The sequence below is a fragment of the Oryctolagus cuniculus genome, chromosome 1 (genome assembly GCF_964237555.1).
Source record: "Oryctolagus cuniculus chromosome 1, mOryCun1.1, whole genome shotgun sequence".
Classification (NCBI taxonomy): domain Eukaryota; kingdom Metazoa; phylum Chordata; class Mammalia; order Lagomorpha; family Leporidae; genus Oryctolagus; species Oryctolagus cuniculus.
Window position 1 is genome coordinate 219,347,277 of NC_091432.1, and position 16,396 is coordinate 219,363,672.

The 16,396-nt window shown below is 39.3% G+C and overlaps 1 pseudogene; it reads right to left on the reverse strand.

Moving 5' to 3' along the window:
* Positions 1 to 379: 379 nt before the first annotated feature.
* Positions 380 to 551, reverse strand: LOC127484915 (U2 spliceosomal RNA; annotated as a pseudogene).
* Positions 552 to 16,396: the final 15,845 nt, after the last annotated feature.

The following is a 16,396-nucleotide window of genomic DNA, read 5'->3' on the forward strand; positions in this document are numbered from 1 at the left end:
TATTAAGTAGACCTCAGTGAAACTATAAAATAAAAACATAAAAATGTCAACTGTAGAGGAAATTATATTGTGTGGACTTATATTACTAGTAAATAATGCAAATTATTTTATATACATTAAATTTGATAGGCATTACAGTTGTTATAAATTAAAATGTAAATTATTCATTTCAAAAACATTTATTTATTTGAAAGACAGAGTTACAGATAGAGAGATCTTCCATCCACTGACTCACTCCTCAGATAACTACAACTGCCAGTGCTTGGCCATGCTAAAGCCAAGAGCCAGGAGCTTCTTCTGGGTCTCCCATGTGGGCGTCAAATGCCCAAGGACTTGGGCCATCTTCCACTGCTTTCCCCAAACCATTAGCAAGGAGCTAATGAAGTAGCTGGGACTCAAACAGTCATCCAGCATCCAGCATCCAGCATCGAACTGGATGCCAGTTGTTGCAGGTGATGGCTTCACAGTTAAATTTATAGCTCTCAAAGAAAAACATACAATAACATATTTGGTTTCTACACTTGATCTTAGCCAAAAGGCCGAGAAGCAATACATATTTGGTTTCACGAGAATTTTCAGGTCTCATAATCTGAGTCACAAAACATGAAATATTTGAAAAAAGACTTGAGATAATAGATTTGTTTTTTCATTTATGAATGTGAAAATTACCAATGATCTGAATTTCATATGCCCCACCTATAAATGGCCTAATTCCTTTTTGATAGTGAATATTAAGTGATACCATATTTAATAAAATAAAATGGTTTTGCAAACCATTCTTCTACAAATTATTAGATTGCAATTACTACTATAGTTAGATGTTAGGAATTTTTAAGGTGTTTTTCATCATGTTATCTCACCAAATGCCACCAAAATAAAAGTTATGGTGTATGTAATATGTCTATTTCACAATGATTATAAAAAGTAACTTGTTCAAGTTTACCAGACAATGTAAAGCAAGAAATGGGTTCAACATAAATGTGCTAGAGTCAGAACCATAAACTGCTTTGCCCTTTTTAATAGAAATAAGAAAAGCAGACATAGTCTCCATACTTGACAACAGGTTCTTACAAGGAAACTCATTAACAATGTATTGATTACTTAAAGGATCCTATTTAGGCTCAAAATGTTTTATGTCAAGGAGTCTTTCGAGGATTCACATACCTGGCAGACATCCCTATATGATTTTTCTACCAGAAGAACTGAATTAAAACTTATCTGTCTTCCCAAACTCACTGGTTTTTGTTGTTGTTGTTGTTTGTTTGTTTTGTTTTGTTTGTTTTGTTTTGTTAGGGAGAGAGTTTATTGGGGGAAACCCAACAGGCTGGAGGGAAGGTGTGAAGAAGGAAAAGAGAGAGAAGGAGAGCGTAAGACAGAGACAGAGTTCAGGAGACGGAGAGGAAGAGAGCAAGAGAGATGATAGAGAGAGCCACGTGTTCTTTTAAACATGAGAGTAGGTCCTTTTAAAACTTTGCCAGGGGATGGGCAGGGAAGTAGGAGCAGCAAATCCCATTAGGATGGGGGTGGAACTTGACATTGGTGGTTGGGCCATGTGGCCACCTGGCTTCCAACAATGGTGGCAGCGGATAGAGCCTAGGATGGTGTCAGGGAGTAGAATGCACCATAGATAAGACTGCGCCATTTTCCTAACATTCCCTCCTTCTGTTTTTTATAAAGCAGGAGCTGAATGGGATTATATTAGTTTCAAAAGTCCAGGAGGGATAGAGGGACAATGATCTGTCTTTAGAGCTACTTCCTGCTGACATGGGGTGACGAAGTACTCTTCGCTGGCATGGGGTGATGTCTCAAGCCACCGTATCCTGGGTGGGGAGCCGAGTATATCACTGTAACAGCATTTGGTTGACCACCGGGTTGCTGAAGGCCTTGGTTCATTCCATTATCAACTCCTGCAAACAATTAAACAGACACTGTAGTATAAAAGTCAGGGTGAGAATGGCAACCAATGATCCTAAGAGTGGCATTAACCAGGTAATGAGAGGATTTCACAGAGGAGAGGAAATGGGAGGGGGTGTCTCGGTACCCTTGTGAGGACAGTTTGATGGACATGGTTTAAAGCTGATCTCAGCCAAGACTGGGAGAAAAACCACTCAACTTTTGCGGGTAGAGGGGTTTTTCTATGGAGAAATTCTGACATCATACAACATTAAGTGGGGAGAAGACTATCAATACACACAGATTGGGAGTAGAGCCATTGATGTTACAGTAGAGGCTATGATTATAAAAGAATGAAGCCCCAGGTGGGCTAGATAGGGTCTAGAACAAAAGACAGAGTAATTATTGGTGGTATTCTCCAATTTTATGACTTAAGACATTTTCAGTGCTTGAATTGAATATGGAAGAGGAAACTGAGTTACCCAAATGTGGACTACAGTACACCACACCTTTGAGTGACTTTGTAGTTAGGGCAAATCTCATTTCAGGTGACCTCTTGATCTAGAAAAGTCCTTACCTTTCAGACCGCATTTTAGTCTTCCCTCTCCTTGAAGAAAGTCATCTCAAAACCTAAAGTAGGGTCCTCTAACACGTGATCTCTTAGCTCTTAGTGATTTTCCTCCAATGCCCGTGAAGGGATTAATCAATTGCTTGCTGTATCAAAGCCTACAGTCTGGTCTCCAACAGGGAGATTGCATCCATGCTATTCACTATTTTATGACCAATACTTAGCATAGTTCCCAAAACACAGTATGCTAAAAAATTCCTGAATGAATAAATAAATGAAAAGGATTGATTTTGGTGACAATTTTGTCAAAAACATTGGTAGTTCCAAATCATCACATACCTACTAATTCCATGCTCAAAGCTTAGCACACTGCTTCTAGTCCTCATAGCAATGCTTAGAGAGAGCTATTCATGTTTGCATTTTATAGAAAAACATACTGAGAATCAGTGAGGTAGAGTCTTGCCCAGATCATCATCAGCTTCTGTGCCATAAAGGGAGACATGCACACCATGAAATGAATCATCAAAATTTACATCAAGAATGAAGATGAGCCACTGAAAGCATCTCATCACAGGAAAAGATTTTCTGATAATTTATTTTTTATTTATTTATTTATTTATTTATTTATTTGACAGGTAGAGTTATAGACAGTGAGAGAGACAGAGAGAAAGGTCTTCCTTCTGTTGGTTCACTCCCAAAATGGCTGCTACAGCTGGTGCTGCGCTGGTCTGAAGCCAGGAGCCAGCAGCTCCTGCCTTCCCAGGCCACAGCATAGAGCTGGATTGGAAGAGGAGCAACTGGGACTAGAACCCGGCGCCCATATGGGATGCCAGTGCTACAGGTGGAGGATTAACCAAGTGAGCCACGGTGCCAGCCCCTGATAACTTCTTATCAAAATCCTGGAGACCAGGCATGCACAGAATACCTGATTACCATATTACCAAATTTGGCATTTGAGCTTTTTTCCTTCTCTCCTCTCTTTCCATTTCCAGTCTGTCCCTTGCCTCTCCTATTGTAGCCTCTTCTGCTTTAATTTCTCTTTCTCTCTATCTACCTCTTTCTCTCTTCCTGCTCTACCAAGTGTTTGGATTATGGAAATCTTCATTGCCTAGACAAGCAGGTGAACTATAGACTTCCTAGACCTTCTCATGCCCAGAGGCAGTAGGGGAAATCAGATCTCTTTTTATAACTTGAAAAATTCTGTGTTTGTTTTGTTTCAGATTTAATAAAATCCCAATGTATTTGGCCAAATACCTTCTCCCTTTAGTTTTTAATTCTCAGTTGCAATTTAGGAAAACTTAATCCTTGTATAAGATTATAAAAATATTTTTCCTGTAGAATATTTGATATCTTCTTTTTGAAAATTATTTCCTCTAAAACATCAGAAGTTTAGAGATGATATAATTCGTTTTTTTTTTTTTTGAAATTCTGAGAATTCTTAACATGGATATATTTGAGCTTTGTAAGTTAATATGGAGCCAATATATGTTATCTGGGTTTAAGCATGTTTTATTTCTCTATAATCTCTGTCATTTTCCCACAATTTTCTAACCTTAGGTTTTGTTTGTTTCTTTGTTTTGTTTTTTTTTTCTGAAACAATACAACAATAAAACAGTGAAAATTGATTACACGTGACATTATTTTAGATCTATGGTTTGTAAAAGTATTCTTTAGAAAGACTTTTCATGTTCTTTTGTATTTTATAAAATTTCTGAAATAGAATTTTTAAAAGTTGTGGCTCAAAGCACTTTCTCTTCAGACCTTGAAATTGGATCTTTTTTCTTCTATTCATATTCTTTTTGTGAGGGGTAAGCAGACAGCCACATGCACTTCCTACCCAGGCCCTATTTCAGAGGACAAGGATAGCTTACTTTTTCAAAATGAATTTTTAAATTTCAGAATAGTTTTATGTTTATCTAAAATTTTCATAGCTAATACAGATAGCTCCTGTATATCCCTTCCTCAGTTTCTCCTATTATTAACATTGCTGTCACTGTGATACATTTACTATAAAGAAGGCACTAATAAGAGTATATCACAATTAGTTATTTGGATTCCACTACTTTCCATGATGTCACTTTGCCAATCCAGAATCCCGTCTTGGACACCATATTACACTTACCTGGGAAATATTTTCAGTGACTCTGGATTGTGATAATTTCTCAAGACTGATTGTTTGGATGACCTTGACAGTTTAGAGGAAACTAAGTCAACTATTTTTTATTTTCCTCAGCTAGGATTTGTCTGATTTTTTTTTATGGTGAAGCTGGAGTTTGAAGAATTGATGTGTCATTTTCTTCACATCATATTGAGATTCCATGCTAGCCACTTGATTGATCCCTGAGGATGTTAACCATGACAACCCAACCAATCATGTATCCAGTGAGTTCATTTCCAATGAATTAATTTTAGTCAACTCATCTTCAGTATGTATAGAAGAAACAGTTCAGAAATTTGCTCTCAAATTAAGAAGCATTTTACCTCGTCACTGGCTTTCTGTGTAACTTTACCTCTCTCTATATTGTGTATCTCATTAAATATTTAGGTAACATACTAATAAGAAGAAACCTTTCTTTCACTGCTCGTACTGCATGTTTTCATCCACTATGTTTTTATTACTCAGGGCTGCAACAGAAAGAAAGATGGATTAAAAGGGGGGGAATAAAATGGAGACAGAGGTGAGCTTAGAGTATATGGAAACTGCAAGTGTATGTTCAGCCTGCTAGATCTATTATGAGCACAGATCACCTCTAGAACCAAGGTGGGAGAGGAAGAAGTCCTGATGGTACCCTTGAAACACAAATTCTAGATAGCAATATCTTCCTGAATAGGATTGTGAACATCATCCGAAGAGCACATCCAGCCCATGGAAAACCTGTAAACAGGAGTTGATGGAGCACTTCCTCTGACTTCATGCTCTGCTCTTCCTCTATCTTCTGGATGAACCTAACCACAACCATATGTCAGGGATCCCACAAAGATCAGACACTTGGGGAACAGAGAATGGTGGAAAATGGTACAAAGTGTACCTAGGGACACATCAAAGGTATACAGCAATCTGTATTTTACATGCTGTGAGTTACAACTGTTTCAACTCAGCTCAGCATACACCACGCCTAACACTATTTAATACAACTGTCACCTGTGTATTTGCAGAGCCAGAGGGCCCAATGAATTCTCATACAGATGGTGCCAATGTGGCATCATTGTAATTACTGAAATGTGTTAACTGTGTCTCCTGTTCTTTCATGTCAGACAATAGGTCTGATTTCTCCTCTGTGTCATTACTTGAAATAAGTGCAGCTTGATCCAATGTACTCTTTGGACCTCCCTTCTCCAGAAAATTACCCAAGTTCCTTCCAAGTTGAGTGTGAGATTGGATGTGGCTACTCTAAGGATTTGTCTAAATTTAAGTTCTGTTTCTGTAATCCATGGAAATGCAAATCATTTACCTGGCAAGATTTATAATCATGAGGTACATTGATGTTGCATTGAAAATTAACATAAAGTGATTAAAAGAGAGGAGATCCCGAGGGAATGCTTCAAAAAATCAGGTGTTTATCCACCTCTATCAGGGCCATATATGATGAGACATCAATCAAAATTGTGTATGGGGTAATTTGAGACACTGTGGCAAGTGACATTGCAGGCAGGCATTTTTCTCTTGCGTAAAACTAATCCATTCTTAAGTATAATTTTAAGGATAATAATAAATGTTGCAAATGTTGCTTTAATTTGACAAAACTCTAATACCCTTATGTCATTTACAGAATAGGGATACAGATATTATTATGCCCATATCAATGATGAGAAAAAAAGGGTCAGATTATTCAGCACTGGCACAAAGTCACACTGTCCTAGCACAGGGTCAGACACACATTCTATACTCAGCAAATAGATTTAAAGGAATGAAGCTTAATTAGCTTAAGTGCTGAGCTCATCTTCCAGAAAGGGCTACCTGACCAGTCTGCCTCCTGGTACAATTTCTTGGGCGTGGAGAGAAGTCAGTTCATGATACTTTCTCATATTCCAACCAAAGAGACTCATTTAGACACCTGAATGAAAGTAATTTTTGTATTCTCTAATGACTATAACTCACTTTCTATTACTTAATAAATGTGACGAATATGAGTTCTGGTGAATCCAGATAACATTTGCAAATGGACCAGTGTGACTTGACAGATGGATTTGGAGCCTGAAGCAAGGAGCAGAGTTGTTGAAAGCTGAAGGTGTTGGCAGAAACTCACCTCTGAGCCATTCCTCTTTTCTTGGATGGTGATAATATGGGCTTTTTAACTGATTAGAAAAAATCTAAAAGCCAATGCTTAATTTTTTTTTTTATTTTGTGTATAGGAATCAGCTAACTCTTAGGGTTCAGCAAGCTTTTCCTTCTCCCTTTGCAGCTAGTTCTAGCTTCTCTCTTCACCTTGAAGACTACTTAACACACTGAAAATAAAGTCATGGGGCCTTAAACATTAGAAAATGTTTAACCTGAAGAAGGCTCACTCTACCTCTCTGGGAACTGAAGTCCCAACATTCCTATTTGTACAACATGTGCATGCTTTACTTTGTTGAGTTTATAAGGTATTTTTAGTTATAAGAAAAGAAGGATTATCGGTGACGACTGACTGAACACCAAGAGGGAAACCTGTTGGAGTGAGGTGGACACTATGGGAAATGGTGGCTTGATCAGCATAGCCCTGACTGTTAATGAACAACTAAATACATTATCCCTCTTAGTAGTTTTTTTATCTGTTCTACTTAATATGACTGGTTTAGATCTGTAATTGATGCACAGTTATTCTTAAGTGTTGAAAATTAACTGAAATGTGATCCCTGTTGAACATGGTGGTGGGAATGGGAGAGGGAAGAGATGTATAATTTGGGACATGCTCAGGCTGACTTGCCCCAAGTGGTGGAGTTGGAAGCATACCAGGGGATTCCAATTCAATCCCATCGAGGTGGCATGTACCAATGCCATCTCACTGTTCCAGGTGATCAGTTTCAGTTCACAGTTGGTCATGGTGAAGGGACTGGGAGTCAAAGGGAGCACATAGACAAGTCTAGTACCTGCTAACGCTAACTGATGGAGTAAATAAAGGGGAGAGTGATCCAACATGGGAAGTGAGATACTCAGCAGACTCATAGAATGGCAGATGTCCTAAATAGCACTCTGGCCTCAGAATCAGCCCTAAAGGCATTCGGAGCTGGCTGAAAAGCTCATGAGAGTATTTCAGGCATGGAAAGCCAAGACACTCTGGCAAAAGATCTCTGCGAGTGAGATGCCAGTGGAAAGAACAGGTCATCAAAGAAGGAGGTGCCTTTCTCTGAAGGGAGGAGAGAACCTCCACTTTGACTATGACCTTGTCTAAACAAGATAAGAGTCGGAGAACTCAGAGGGCTTCCATAGCCTTGGAAACTCATGACTGGAGCATAGGGAGATTACTGATGCCATAGACAGGAGTGTCAATTGGTAAAGTCAACAACAGGAGTCACTGTGCACTTACTCCTCATGTAGGATCTCTATCCTTAATGTGCTGTACATTGAGATTTAATGCTATAACGAGTACTCAAACAATATATTTCACTTTGTGTTTCTATGGGGGTGCAAACTGTTGAAATCCTTACTTAATGCATACTAAACTGATCCTCTGTAAAAAAAAAAAAAAAAAAAAAAAAGAAATTATCAATTCCCAACTTGACTCTCACTGGGATTAAACATGACAATAGGTCTGCTCTGATTTCATCATCATTTAAAAAAATCATCTATTATTTTTCACTTTATGTTTCTGTGTGGGAGCAAACTGTTGAAATCCATACTTAATGTATACTAAGCTGATCTTCTGTATATTAAGATAATCGAAAATGAATCTTGATGTGAATGGAAGGGGAGAGGGAGTGGAAAGGGGAGGGTTGTGGGTGGGAGGGACGTTATGGGGGGGAAGCCATTGTAACCCATGAGTCGTACTTTGGAAATTTATATGCATTAAATAAAAGTTTAAAAAAAAATTAAAAAAAAAAAAAGAAAAGAAGGATTGTCCAATGTGAATTGATGCTATAACTAGTACTCAAACAGTATTTTACACTCTATGTTCTGTGCGGGTGCAAATTGATGAAATCATTACTTAATATATACTAAATCGATCTTCTGTATATAAAGATAATTGAAAATGAATCTTGATGTGAATGGAATGGGAGAGGGAGTGGAAGATGGGAGGGGTGCAGGTGGGAGGGAAGTTATGAGGGGGAAAAAGCCATTGTAATCCATAAACTGTACTTGGAAAATCATATTTACTAAATAAAAGTCTAAAAAAAGGATCTTAAAATACTTTGCAATGGACAGTGTAAGAGTATAGAAACTGAATTTGGAGATAAGGAATCCTAAGGAATTTTTTTTTATTTTTAATGTATTGGTTGTCTCTTTAATGTATGAATTTTTTCTATTTTTATTTTTTACTTCTTTTTTTCATTTTCAATTTTCTTTATATACAGAAGATCAGTTTAGTATACATTAAGTAAAGATTTCAACAGTTTGTACCCACATAGAAACACAAAGTGAAAAATACTGTTTGAGTACACATTATAGCATTAAATCACAATGTACAGCACATTAAGGACAGAGATCCTACATGAGGAGTAAGTGCACAGTGACTCCTGTTGTTGACTTTACAAATTGACACTCCTGTTTATGGCGTCAGTAATCTCCCTATGCTCCAGTCATGAGTTTCCAAGGCTATGGAAGCCTTTTGAGTTCTCCAACTCTTATCTTATTTAGACAAGGTCATAGTCAAAGTGGAATTTCTCTCCTCCCTTCAGAGAAAGGTACCTCCTTCTTTGAAGACCTGTTCTTTCCACTGGGATCTCACTCACAGAGATCTTTCATTTAGGTGTTTGTTTGTTTGTTTTGCCAGGGTGTCTTGGCTTTCCATGCCTGAAATACTCTCATGGGCTTTTCCAGGGGATTCCAATTCAATCCCATCAAGGTGGCATGTACCAATGTCATCTCACTAGTCCAAGTGATCAATTTCTGTTCACAATTGATCATAATGAAAGGGCGAAGAGTCAAAGGGATCACATAAACAAGACTAGTGTCTGCAAATACTAACTGATAGAATAAAAAATACGAGAACGATCCAACGTGGGAAGCGAGATGCACAGCAGACTCATAGAATGGCGGATGTCCTAAACAGCACTCTGGCCTCAGAATCAACCCTAAAGGCATTCTGATCTAGCTGAAAAGCCTATTTTTTACTTCTTGACTTGCCTGTTTATGTGAAAGGGAGTGGGGTTGGGGTAGGGAGAAAAAGAAAAAGAAGGAAGTCCTCCATCTACTGTTTCACTCCCTAAAGGGTGGTATCTACTAGATCTGAACCAAACCAAAGCCAAGAGTCAGGAACTCAATCCAGGTCTCCCACATGAATGCCATGAATGTCAAGGACCGAAGTACTTGAACGTTCTGCTGCTGCCTTCTGGGCACATCAGCAGGAATCTGTATCAGAAACAGAGGCAGAACTTGGTACTAGGCACTGCCAAAGAAAGGCTTAACCCCCTGCACCACAATGCCCAACTCTTGGCTTTTTGGAGGTTTTGGGTACTTTTGTTTGTTTTGCTTTTTTCTTTGGTGGGGGGGGGGGGCGAGTAACCTCCTTGTATCCTTTAGGAGATGGTAATCTGTCAGGGTTCATCCTTTATCACAGTGGTTCTCATTTTTAGCTGCATATTAGATTCTCCTGGGGAGCTTTTTAAAAACACTAAGGCCCCTGTCAATGAAATGCCTCTATAGGGAACTAAGTCCTGAAAAATATAGCACCAGTATGCGGCTAGTGTAGAAAACTGCTACTTGCCCAATCAGATTTGAAGGTTCTGTTTCTCAGGGACAGAAATATTTTCAATGTTTGTTCTGAACCTCTTCTTGATGGAGAATTTGAAGCTCAGAGAGATTCATAAATTTGCTTGGAATCACATGACTTAGTGCAGAATTTAGGTCTCCTGAAATCTAGGCCAGAATATTCCTTATAGTGTTACAACATTATCCTAAGTTGTTCATGATCTACCTAGAGAAGCTAGCAAAGCTTGAGATACCACGGCATCTCCCAAAAACTAGAGGCAGGTAGCAAGGATGTTAGCTTCTACAGTGGCCTGTTCTCCAACATACCAAAACTTGCATTTGACTTACATCAAGAGCCACACACTCAGATATCCACTGAAGTCAGGCAGGCTACTGACCTGCATAGAAAGAGAGTCAGGATGGAGCAACATCCACCCAAATCTATCAAATCCATATATTCTTAACAGATTTCAGTGTAAGCAGTGACATGAACTTAATTTCCTTAGAGGCTGCTTGTTCATAATCCTTGGCTTCAGTCCTAACTGATGTGCTTCAAAACATAGCCCTAGATTCAGGAGGGGCTTTGGTCTGATTCTGGATCTTCTCCTTTCTGTATTGAAGGAAACCAGAGGCTGAATAAGTTGAGTCCAGATACAAGTTGTCAGGATAACAAATGAGAAAATTGGAACAAATTTCTTTTCCTACCTCCCATGGTCTTGGGTGCTTTAAGATCATGAAACCATAAATTGGACAGAGACTCAAATATCATGATACCATAGCTGGAAGCCAAGAGGCTGGCTACATTCTCCTTAGTAAGCCTTTGGCTTTTCCACTCTAGAAATTAGACAATAAAACTAGTTAATTTGTGATTCTATTAAGGAGAATTTTTAAAAGTAATGCTTGTTAAAGGTCTACCTCAGTGTCAAGTGCAGAGTGAGGACTCTGAGCTGGTATCTTTGCATTATTATTTTTGCTTTATTGTGCCACATGGCTTTCCATCCCAAAAAATGCATGATCAGTGTTCCTGATTTTTTAAGGACCCAATCATTTCAATCTGGCTCTCTCCGCCCCTGGACACCTAGCCTCTTTGTCACCAGAATGCAAATACAAGTGAATACAGTATATTAAGCGTTTCATGAGCCATCAGTCCTGATTGGTAGGTGGTGTTTGAAACAAGGGCATCAAAGCTAACTGGACTGTATATCTGAAGTCTGGTGTAGGGTCCCATGCTGTGACAACTCCTTTTTAGCAATGTATATTCATGGGGGAAATGTGAATGTGCTTGTAAGAAGAAAATAAGGGAAATTAGAAGCTTGAAAATCCTCAGACCTGTATCCCAAGTCAGAAGATTTGGCTTGGTAAACAGGGTTGTCTTCCTTCTGTGCCTGCCTCTAGTGTCTATCTCCAGCCTCATTCTGACTGTCCTCTTCTAGCAGACTTGAGGAAAGGCATGTGACTATGAAGTGATTGGGGTGGACATGTGTTTTGAGCTCCAGGCAGCCCCAATCTATGTTATCACAGTTCACTCTAGGTGTTTCTAGCAGGACAGGGCTTCCAAGGGTTGAGCTGTGGCCTGGAAAGAAGACTTCTGCATTCTTTTCACTGAGTCAAGCCTCAGGAGAAGAGAAGGGCGCAACCCTGTCTTGACATGGCTGCTCTGTTGCAGAGCTTCTTCCCTGCCCTTGGTGCGGTCCTTGCTGATAACCACAAGGTGGCATCGCAGATTAAAGTGAAATACCGCAAACCTGCTTTCCTGTTCTCAGGTGAGGCTCTGGTGTTTACACTCCGAGTGAAGAGGCCATCTGCCTCAATCTGGTCATTTTACAGATGGTGACACTAAGGCTAGAGTCAAGGAATAACATGCCTGAGGGGATGGTGGGGTAAAACAGACTTCTCCCAGGCTCTAGTCAGGAATAGACTCAAAACACCCATTACCAGATACCCAGGTAATGGAACGTCTCTCAGTTTAAAATGCATGAAATACACCAATGTATTTTTTAAAGAATATTTCCCCCATTGAAATGAGAATTAGAATGCAAACAACATGAAGGCAGGAATGGTGGTGATTGCTTTGCTTGCCATGTAGAAGATCTGGGAGTTTTGTTTGTTTGTTTGATTTTTTAAATAATTGGTTTATAGTGCCTAATATCTGCACATTTCTTCCCTTTTAATTTTTTCAGCTCCAAATCTGAATGCTCCAATGAGTGAAAGTTACTTTCAATTAATAAATGGTTTTTGATACACTAATAGATGTGGGATCTGGGCTGGGCACATTCTAGGTATCTGACCCCATGTTTGATGTTGAGGAAGTGAGTGACAAAGTGACAGTGAGGTTCTGATCCTGCTTTCACAGGTCCTATGTTAACTCACATATAGATTTGGGGAACTACAGAGATAGAGCATAGATTCTTGGAGTGCCTTTCTCTTTACTCTCATCTCATTCTCTGCCTCCCCCACAAAAAGAAAAGTTCGGCTTTGTTCCCAACACGTGGGGACATAATGTAGTCTCTGAAGTCCAATGGCAGAGTCCAGTCCCCTTGATGAGCCTTATGAAATATCTCTGATGTTTCACTGCATGGAGATTTGCCACACTCCACTGCCCTGGGAAAAATCACCTTTGCTTGGACCTCAGCTTCCCTTTGTCCAAACTTCCCTCAAAGCTGAACAGTCTATCATTCTAGATCATCTAATACTTTTCCTCGTAAGTATGTCTCCTACGGTTTGTGTTCCGGTTCCTTTGTACCAAATACTGGCTGTCCAGCAGCAGTCCCTAATGACTGAATCTGCAGTTTTACACTTTGGAAAGCTCTGAGTTTGGGACTTCAAGGAAAAGAAATGTCATTGTGCTGCTTTAGAAAAATTCTTTCTTTGGAGGAAAGCTCAGTGGCTCTCAGCAAGGGAAAAAAATCAGGTAGCCAAATGTAGCTTTGTTCTGGTTTTGTATTTCGTGCTTGGATCCACACAATGGTGACCTGTTAGGTCCCTCAGTTTCTTAGAGTGATGTTCAAAACTAGATAGATATTATGATCCAAAATTAGAAACTCTCACAAGATATTAGATTAAGTCATAAATTTACAGGTGTGGGCAATGTGGAATTTAGTTCAGTGTCCACAAAATCCTTCCTTTCTGTATGCATACTCTCAATTTGGCCTCTCAACTTGTGAGGGGTTTTTCTGGCTATTCTCTTGCTGCCCAATGATCCCCACCCCAGCTCTGAGACTTCATTCTCCAAGCTTAGAACCCTTTCTAGTCTTCACTGGTTTCTCACATAGCATGGCTTCCAAGCCATTCTCCACCTGCTGCAGTTTTCCAACATCCTTTCTGAAGAGTATGGGAAGAACTAGATAGTCTCTTGTATAAATCCTCAATGCAGTTCCTTCCTACACATGTCTATGGTCAACAAGGAAACATAGAAGTCATGACCTATGTCCTTGAAGTGCTCATTCTACAAAAGGTATCAGTTTGCAGGTAAACTCAGGAAAAAACAAAAGATAAAAGGTTTAAAGTAGTTTTCCATAGATGGAACAGAAATTAGCATGAGTATCAGACAGAGGGCTCTTAGATCATTTCTATTGCCAGGATTCTGGGAGTTCCTATTCTATTTCTAATATTGTTAACATGATATCCACATTTATTGCTATGAATGTTGACCATATGCATTCCCAGTGGAGGGTGAGGCCGCTAGTTTTATCCTTCCTTTAGTTTCTCTCCTTTCCTCAGTTAAGTCAAGGGTTACTTTGTTGCATTAATCCTTTTCTTTTGTGTGAGTTGACACAGTTTATGACTCAAGGAGAAAATAGAATTTGCCTCCAACCCGGAAGGGGCCAAAGTGCTGAATTTCTCTTGCAGCAAATACTTGTTTCTTCTCTGTTACTGATTGTTCGGATGAAATCATCAGGCTCTGAAATGCTCTGTCTGGAATCTAGATGTTAATGCAGCATAATGAGCCCAGTCTTTGTGATTTTGGTCACTGAGCCCTGCTGGTGGCTCTTCAGGAAGTCACTGGAAAGAGGAAAAATTCCCAATTACTTTGGGAATCCCTAAACTTTTCTTGTAATGAGAATAGAATCCATATCTTTGCCACATATTTATAGAATGTGCTGCTCATTATGAAACAGTTATAACCACCATTTCACTTCTACCTCATCCTAGCCATCTGAGACAAGTGGGACTATCCAATTTTATATAACCAAGGAGACTGAGAATCTGACATTGAAAGAAGTAGGTCCTGGGTCATGCAGGAAAGACCAGGCAAAGAAGCAGTGAGGGAATCTGAGCTCAGTTTTTTTTGTTTGTTTGTTTGTTTGTTTGTTTACTTCAGAACTCTTGATGATTCTTCACACCTCACAGCTACCTCCAAGGCATTTGTAGACATTTATCTTTATGAATAGTGTGATCATTTGTGCAGCTCTAGTCCTCATTTATGCCTCAAACCAATCATATGGGACTGGTATGAATTTTACAACCAAGACACCTAATGAAGACCTTTCGTTGGTTTTGTGCCCCTCATGTTTAGGAAAATAGGGAAATCACATAAAGTTGAAAGACTGAATTGTGTGTGAGAGAGAGTTTGTGTGCAAATATGTATATGTGTGTTTAATCAACACAACTCCTCCCCCCACTTAAAGTTCTAGAAGACACAGTGAAGCAACATTAGGATCATCCCAATCCCCTCTGTTTCTCTTCATTCCATAACAGTGAAAATTTCCATTCACAAAGATATACCCAAAACCCTGTATGATTTAAAAACATTTAAACAAAATTCACGTTATTTTCAATATAATCTCTTTCCCATGAGAAAAAACTGAAATTATGTGGTTTGTAAAGATGTTAAACATGTAAATGAAAGTTTGACTCTCTCAGTTGAGAATAATTTTTGTTTACTGCTAATTTAAAATGTACCAAGAGCTTTTGAATATAATACTATATTTAATTCCTCCAGTAATTATACAAGATAGATATTATCATCTTCATTTTGCAGATGTAGAAACCGAGGCATAGAAATGATCATAAATTTCCCAACCACTGAGTGATAGAGCTCAGTCATGCAGAACTCAGGTCTGTAGGACTCAAAATATTATGCATAAGTTCTTGGAATTTTCCACAACAGACAATTTCATCTTTTGCTCCTCAATTACTGGAAAGTACTTCTTTGTCAGCAACTGCCCAAGTCTCAGCAGATTTAGTTAGTGGAAGGTTTCAATTATTTAAAAAATTAAATTAAAAATTAGATTGCTAGAAATGGTTCATAAAATAATTGTGAGATAGGGAGCCTTATTCCTTCTAACAGCTCAATTTGTGGTCACTTTGACATGTGAAAAATTACAGATAACCAACTTCTCTGTCTTTGACGTTGTCACACTAGATCATACATGACCCTATTGTGTTTGTGGAAATAGCAGGAATATGTCCAACTGTTAGACTGGTAATCAGTAAGAACCAAGACTGTTAGAGACATTTGCTTAAGGAATATTTATTCCATTCAATATTTGGAGTTCCCAGATTTTCCAGAGAGATTTTGGGAGCCTCTACTCAGGTAGCACATGACTCCAGGATTGGAATGAACTCTTTAAAGAATTATATGAGTATCATCAAAGTATTTCATCCTGTAGTCTTTTTAAGAGTTAAGGGGGGCCGACGCCGCGGCTCAATAGGCTAATCCTCCGCCTAGCGGCGCCGGCACACCGGGTTCTAGTCCTGGTTGGGGCGCCGGATTCTGTCCTGGTTGCCCCTCTTCCAGGCCAGCTCTCTGCTGTGGCCAGGGAGTGCAGTGGAGGATGGCCCAAGTGCTTGGGCCCTGCACCCGCATGGGAGACCAGGAGAAGCACCTGGCTCCTGCCTTTGGATCAGTGCGGTGCACCAGCTGCAGCGCGCCGGCCACGGTGGCCATTGGAGGGTGAACCAATGGCAAAGGAAGACCTTTCTCTCTGTCTCTCTCTCTCACTGTCTACTCTGCCTGTCAAAAAAAAAAAAAAAGAGTTAAGGGGACCTCAGCCACTTTCCAATCCAATCCAATCCAATCCAATTCCACCAGTTTATATTGCATATTAAAACACAGACAGAGCAAAAATTGTCTAAGGTCATAGAACACTTGGCAAAGAGAATTT